At 42.2% G+C, this 7,884-nt stretch overlaps 1 long non-coding RNA gene across 1 annotated transcript; it reads left to right on the forward strand.

The window, feature by feature from the left end:
• Positions 1-3,097: 3,097 nt before the first annotated feature.
• LOC134440704 (uncharacterized) lies at positions 3,098-7,258 on the forward strand. Its single transcript, XR_010033003.1, has 7 exons — positions 3,098-4,048; positions 5,052-5,121; positions 5,318-5,422; positions 5,871-5,949; positions 6,054-6,163; positions 6,402-6,506; positions 7,090-7,258. It is a non-coding gene; the product is annotated as an uncharacterized LOC134440704 (long non-coding RNA).
• The last annotated feature ends 626 nt before the right edge of the window (positions 7,259-7,884 follow it).

The raw sequence follows: 7,884 nt of genomic DNA on the forward strand, positions 1-7,884 counted from the left end.
GAACATTGTATGCGTGGGGGGTCGTTGGACATACAGCACATGTGATGGATGTGCGTGTGTGTACAAGTACTGTATGTACTGTGTGTTTGTGTATGTGTGTGTGTGTGTGTGTGTGTGTGTGTGTGTGTGTGTGTGTGTGTGTGTGTGTGTGTGTGTGTGTGTGTGTGTGTGTGTGTGTGTGTGTGTGTGTTTGTGTACAGTATGTGTGTGTGTCTATTCCTATCTCTCCCTCGCTGTCTTTGCACGGTTGTAAGTGCGTGTCTGTGTGTGTGTGTGTGTGTGTGTGTGTGTAATGGATGTCTTATGACGTCAGTGTCTGCAGTGTGTGTGACAGCTCCATTTGAAGTGCTCATCAGTGTGGTGTCTCGTTGTCTCTATTTCTCTCTCTCTCTGTATATCTCTCCTTCTCTCTCTCTCTCTCTCTCTCTCTCTCTCTCTGTATGTCTCTCTCTCTCTCTCTCTCTCTCTCTCTCTCTCTCTCTGTATATCTCTCTCTTTCTCTCTCTGTATGTCTCTATCGCTCTGTCTCTCTCTCTCTCTCTCTCTCTCTCTCTCTGTATATATCTCTCTCTCTCTCTCTCTCTCTCTCTCTCTCTCTCTCTCTCTCTCTCAATACTCTTGCATTGTCTGTTCATCACTTGTTCTTTATCTCACTCCTTTTACTCTTCACCTTTTCCCTACAGTATCTCCCACTGTCTTTCTACATTACATTGTTTCACTACATTACAAATAGTAGCTGATGCTTTTATATAAAGCAACTTAGTTTTTTTTGTTGGTCTTTTTCGACTTTATTCGACAGGACAGTGTGAGAGGTGGACAGGAAGCGAATGGGGAGAGAGACGGGGAGGGGTCGGCAAAGTACCCAGCCGAGAACCGAACCCTAGCCACGGCAGGGCCTACAGTTATTTTAGTACAGGGTATTGGTTCCAGTCCCTGGAGGACTGTGGGGTTAGGTGCCTTGCTCAAGTGCACCTCAGGCATTCAGTACAGTAGGGAGTGGAAGGGTGGGATTTGAACCTGCAACCCTCTGATCTAGAGCATCTTGGCCATGGAGTGAGATAGGGAGTGAAAGGATGGGATTCAAACCTGCAAACCTCTGATCTAAAGTCCACCTCCTTGACCACAACGCCACAGCTGCTTTGCTTTCTATCCATCTTGTTAGGGGTGGGCAATATGGCAAAAAAATGTCACATCACGATTTAAAAAATAAAATAAAATCTCTATTCTGAATTTTTATCACAATCTTCCATCGAAAAAATAAAATCAACAAAAAACCAAAACAGGTATTTTATATACTTGCAATTTGTAATTAGCAATTAATTAAATGTAAACACACTGATGACACTCTCATAAAGTGCAAAATTGGAATACAATAATATAAAGAAAAAAAGACAACACTACTAAGTCAACAACACTAAGTAAGTAGACATCACTCTGATACCGATAGTAAGCATCCTTACTGCAAGACAATCTATACGATTTCTCCACTTTGGCAGATTCGAGACGATCTTGTGCTCGATTTCACGATTCACGATGCAATGTTGTCGTATCGCCCACCCCTCTCCATATTGAGCTCGTTCTCTCAGTTAATTTCTCTCTATCTTTTGCCTCTTAACCCGTTAAGACACGGCATAATAAATTTGCCGTTACCATAATGACAATTACCAAGCTGTAGTGCATTACTAAAGGCCCTATGCTACAGATGGTGTAACTTCAATCTGCTCATTACCGTGCCGTGCCGCGGCAGCGCACCGTGATCATTACACCCTGTGGCCATTCGGAATGCGGGGGGCAGTATAGCACTGCTTTTGCAGAGCAGCGTCTGCCTGTGCTTGTAGGCCTACGTCTGTCTGTGCTTCCGTGATTGTCCATCCCCCAGTTTTAGTAGTAGTAGAAATACAGTCAGCAAATTGCATGTTTTATTTAGCATTGGGCATTTGATAATAACACAAGTGTGAGCCCTAAACAAGACCACCATATGAATTTAAACTCGACTTTTTTCTGTCTTTCATTCACCGTCTCCCAATCCGTCCCTAACTTATTTCGGCATTATTCAAGTCAGGAACGGGTATCCTCAGGATACAGAGTTTGCATACCTACTGCAATTTGAACCGGTAAAGACAATTAAAACCGAGTCAATCAGACAGGAACACCATTGTAATTAAGTGTGTCCCGTAACGCCAGCATGAGAGAGATCGAATTTTAAATTTGGCGACGACATTCTGTCTTCAAAACTGGCATCGGCCGCTTCCAATTTAGGACCATAGGCCTATTCAACCGTTTCCACAACCTCGCTGATCACAGTTGCTTCATCTCTAATGCCAGGGCTAAGAACAACGAAAATAGCAAAACAGAGTAGGCTAATAAACCGTAGCCAAATGGAGAGACTGAGGAGACATGAAATCAGTTCGGACCATTTTGAGTGGACCGATGTCGCTTGCTTTGTGTAGCCCTATCAAGCAAGCCTGTCTGTCTCTTTTGACCGATGAGCACAAAAACACAAATTGAACCACTTGTATAGTGTGAGTCAAACAGACATGAACAACATTGTAGCCTAATGAAGTAGTGCCCCGTCATGTCAGCATGAGAGAGGTGATTTTACATTTGGCGACGACATTCTGTCTTTAAAACTGTCGCATGCCGCTTCCCCTATTGCAGGCTATTACCTGATCTACACTGTCGTTACCACAAAAAACAAGGTAGCACAACTTAATACTATTACTAGCCTATACAGTATATCTGGTAAATAGTAGGTTGAAGACGGGGAGTATTATTGGTGCACTGTTTTTTTTTGCGAAGCAGAGTAATCTGCTTCAGTGTACACTGCATGAAAAGAGGAATTTGTGGATGAGTTTTGCACCTTAAATTGCCTCATACCTCAAGCCACAGCATTTGCGGCTCCCCCATGCCCCCCTCCCATCCCCTTCTTAGAAGAGCCTTTAATATGTAAATGCCAGTGATCAGGTCGGGAGCTGCCCCAGTCAATTTCAAGTGGGGTGGGGTGGGGTGAGGTCAGGTGGGTGGGAGGGAGTGGGGGGTCGGCAGGCCTGTTTCTAGGATTTTGGGGTCCCTAGGGCATTTTTTGGCCTTTTACTAAAATGTGTGTGTGTGTGTGTGTCTGTGTGTGTGTAGGCTATGTTTTTTCACGCTGCCCAGTGGTGTTTTTCAGAATCACTAACCATTAAACCAGGGGTAGGGAACCTATGTCTCGAGGGCCCTTGAGGCCGTTTTATCCGGCCCCTGATATCATTATAATGTTTTGCAACTTCACAGGAATCTTAGAAATTACATTTCCAATGCAATTAAGTTAGCCTATATTCAGGGGACCTAGAAAAGGTGGGGACTGTTTTAAAGGTGTCTACCTTTAAAGATGTCTATATGTCTATATAGGCCTAAAGGTGTCTATATAGGCCTAAATTTTATGGGGAAATCCTGATTTGTGTTCATAGTACGGCCCCCGGAGGATTTTATGACCATGGTAGGAATTTGAAGTGGCCCCTCGAATGAAAAAGGTTCCCCACCCCTGCATTAAACATTTCTACTAGCCACAGCTTTGCTGCCAGTACATTTTATTATGATACTATAAGCTCAGAAATTAAGTTGATCAAACAATTCGATCTGTGCTATAAACATTTAAATGAACCTACAGAATAGGCTATCAAAATAGAATCATCTGAATGATCTTTCTTGGACATACATTTTGAAGTGACCCTTCGAATTAAAAAGGTTCCTCAGCTGCTTTTGAGGAAAAACATCAATGTGCTTGGCCACTCTGGTTTTTAAATGGTATTCTGAACTAAAGCAAGGATTGTTCAAGTTAGTTGAAAATAGACCGTCTCTGGTTAAATTAGTTCTACACCAAGCCTTTAGGTGGCAGTAAAACGAATTGGCGAATTCCACACACAAGCCACAAAGAAGCCATCAGCCGCGGTCAACAGCACCTTCCTGATTGAACAGAACCACGCGTTGTCTGTGTGGTTTACAAGTTTCTTGGCGATATGGGGGGAAAGTTCCTCACATACCAACGGAAAATGGGCTTCATATACATGTAAGTACATTTTACTCAACTGTGGTTTAAAGTTTCAGTACTCAAGAGCGATTGAATAGCTCCTCTGAACACAGATCCGCCATTGCTAAGTTATGGCACAGCCGCTTTACATAGCTGGTAGCTCAAGTCCCCTCAATGTGACTACACTAGTTGCTGCTGTACGCTAGGAAATTCTGATGACTTGCGAGCATCGTAATGACAAAATGCTGTGGTGAAACAGTGAATATGTTAACTATACTTGTTGATGGTAAATTGTTTGACATTGCTCGTTCTCAGTTGCCTTTCCCCTGCCTAAAGATAGACAAAGGCTACCGTTAGCATGCTATTGCGTTAGCTCATCAACTAGATGCTGGACACTGCTCATTTTTCACGTCTGCCCGGCATTTCGCTGATGAACTAACGCTTAGACGCCTTGCCAATGTATTTTACAGCGGCAAAAATGCATCTAGGCGACGTTGGAAAGACTGGTGTGCCGTCTGGGTATGTTGGTTTTCAGTGCTGGGCAGTAGCGAAGCGACTAGTTTAATTACATTCTCTAGTAGCTTGGTCGTAGCGTCACTACTATGTATCGAGTAGAACTAGCTAACATCCCTTGAAACACCTTGCCCTTTCACCAAACCGACCGATTCTTCCTTGTTGCGTTCTATATTATGAAAGCTAACCGTGAGTAGTTCTGGCGGCAGCTCTCAGTAACGCGAGCCAATGTATCAGCGCGAGCTCAATGTCGACCAGAGTGGTCAAGTTGAGCACGCCACCCCGAAATCAATGTGAAATACCCTGCCATTTGCAACAGTAGGCAACCTGTCCTTTAAAAGTATGGGTCCTCAAAACAGCACTTGTTGCACAAATAAGTGTAGATGGCCTCTTCAAGAAATTGAAATTATGTATGGTCACTTTTTCTTATTGTTTCACGTGGAGGTCTACTGACTAGGTCTAGTTTATGTCCATGTATTATATTAGGACCCAAGGTTAATGGGTTATTCTATTTACCATGTTTTCACAGGCTGCTGTCTCATAATATGGCGAAGACGAGTCACCTGAAGGCCTAACTCGCCATAGAAGACTGAAAGAATGTAAGATTAACTTCTTTGTGACCAATATGACTTGCTCATTGATACATTTGCTATGTCAATATGAGGTGCATGGCAAAATATTTAATTTATTCGCCTCGCTTCTAGGAGCTGTAGAAACAACAGGGTGTTCTTTTTCAGGGTATTCTTTTTTATAGAACTGGACAGGTCATTTATTCGTTCCCCTTGTTTTTTGAAGTGTCCTGCAGGATGCTGTGTCCTGCAATCCTGTGTGCTGTGCTACAGACGCGTGTGGAGGTCAACCCAAAATGGGCACAGTCTCACCACAGAAGAGTGAAAGAGGGTAAGCTTAACCTATAGCCTACGTCAGGGTCGGGGAACGTATCTCTTCGAAGGGCCGCTTCAAATTCATCCGAGGGGCCGTAAAAGTCCTCCAAGGGCCGTACTATGAAAACAAACCAGGATTTTCCCTTTCACTTTAGGCCTATATTGAAGGCAGCCACATTTAAACAAACGCCACCTTCTTCAGGTTCCCTGAATATAACTTAATTGTATTGCAAATGTATTTTCTAAGATTCCTTTACAAAATATGTCATATTTCATGTGAAGCTGAATAGCATTAAAATTATATCGGGGGGCCAGATAAAACTGCCTCAAGGGTCGCAAACGGCCCTAGAGACATAGGTTCCCCACCCCTGGCCTACATTGTCAATATGACTTGTGCTACTTTATAGATAAGTAATCAATGCTGTGCATTACTATGTTTTGATTTATTTTCTTACATCCTACAGATCCTGGCAGGGAGACGGTAGTGTCCTGCAGAATGGTGATGGGCCAATCTTACAAGAGACCACAGAAAACTGATATAGTGTAAGATTATCCCTGTTGGGCTCAATAGGTCTTGCTTATTGACATATTTGCTATGTCAATATGAGGTGCATGGCAAATTATTAATTTATTTGTCTCGCGTCTAGGAACTATAGAAACAACAGTGCCTGCTGCAGTATAACGAGGACACCCTGAGCAGAGAGCTCCAATAGACCCAGGTCCAGTGTCTTGGCAGGGTGAAATGACACTGATATGGGTATGTACTAATGTCAGTTAAAATGAATGAATTAATTAATTCTCATATCTGAATAATGTGAACACTGGATTTACCACACACACACACACACACACACACACACACACCCTAGGCCTAGATGATTTGGACCCAAGGTTACTTTTACCACAGCTCTGGCACATCAATTTTCATTTGTTTAATAACTGGTCAGGTAATTTATTCATTCCCCTTTTTTTTTGTTTTTTGTTTTTTTTTGTAGTGTCCTGCAGGATGCTGTGTCCTGCAATCCTGTGTGCTGTGCTACAGACGCGTGTGGAGGTCAACCCAAAATGGGCACAGTCTCACCACAGAAGAGTGAAAGAGGGTAAGCTTAACCTATAGCCTACATCAGTGGTGGGGAACCTTTCTCATTCGAAGGGCCAATTCAAATTCAGCCGAGGGGCCGTAAAAGTTCTCCAAGGGCCGTACTATGAACACAAACCAGGATTTTCCCCTTCACTTTAGACCTATATTGAAGGCAGCCACATTTAAACAAACACCACCTTCTTCAGCTTCCCTGAATATAACTTAATTGTATTGCAAATGTATTTTCTAAGGTTCCTTTACAAAATATGTCATATTTTATGTGAAGCTGAATAACATTAAAATTATATCGGGGACCAGATAAAACGGCCTCAAGGGTCGCAAACGGCCCTCAAGACATAGGTTCCCCACCCCTGGCCTACATTGGCAATATGACTTGTGCTACTTTATAGATAAGTTCTCAATGCTGTGCATTGCTATGTTTTGATTTATTTTCTTACATCCTACATATCCTGGCAGGGAGACATAGTGCATGAGACTATAGACTATATACTGTTGGGCTCAATATGACTTGCTTATTGATATATTTGCTATGTCAATATGAGGTGCATGGTGAAGTATTCATTTATTTGTTGTTTCTACAGCTCCCAGAAGTGAGACTGAGTGCCTGTTGCAGTATGACGAGGACGCAGTGACCAGAGACCTTCAGTAGACCCTGCTGGCATGATTGGCGTCTGAAGAACATGAAATCAACAGCAATGTTTATAATGTTGTACATACCTGTATAGTCTGTATTAAAAGGCAGTACCTGTAGTATTTTTCCTCTTACTTTCATATTTACCACATATTTACTATGAATTGACAACTTTTACTAAAATCCATTTTTGTATGTGCCCTGACTAAAACTATCCTTAAACCTAACCTGTCAGAGATGTAACAACAACCTGCTCTTAGCAATGTGGCAGCAGTCTACTTGGATGCAGCGGGGAACATAGAACCCTTTTTTGAAAAAGCATTGTATGTTTCTGAGTTTTATGAATTGTGCCCTTCCCAAACCTAACCTGTCGTAGGGGCCTATGAAATCCGTTTTATTTTTCCTCATTCAGTTTTTTTCTGATTTATTGTTTGCCAAATTGGATTTTTTTTTACATTTTTGAACTTATCTCCCCCCCCCCCCAAAAAAATAAATAAAAATAATAAAATACAAAAAAATAGTTATTTAGTTCAAACTGGTGGGTGGACAGAGCCAACCACTCATGGTTGAATGGTAGGTAGAGAAAAGAAAAGTAAAATTACCTACTAGCTTTTTGTAATATCAGCCCTCAAAAATATTCCAGGTAATAAGGTAGCTGTATTGTACATGCGCATATATTCTATTAAATACACGTGACGCACGCACCCAACTAGAAGGCGAATTCACTTCTGGTGCATTGAAGTTG

The sequence above is a fragment of the Engraulis encrasicolus genome, chromosome 23, assembly GCF_034702125.1.
Source record: "Engraulis encrasicolus isolate BLACKSEA-1 chromosome 23, IST_EnEncr_1.0, whole genome shotgun sequence".
In the NCBI taxonomy this organism is placed as follows: domain Eukaryota; kingdom Metazoa; phylum Chordata; class Actinopteri; order Clupeiformes; family Engraulidae; genus Engraulis; species Engraulis encrasicolus.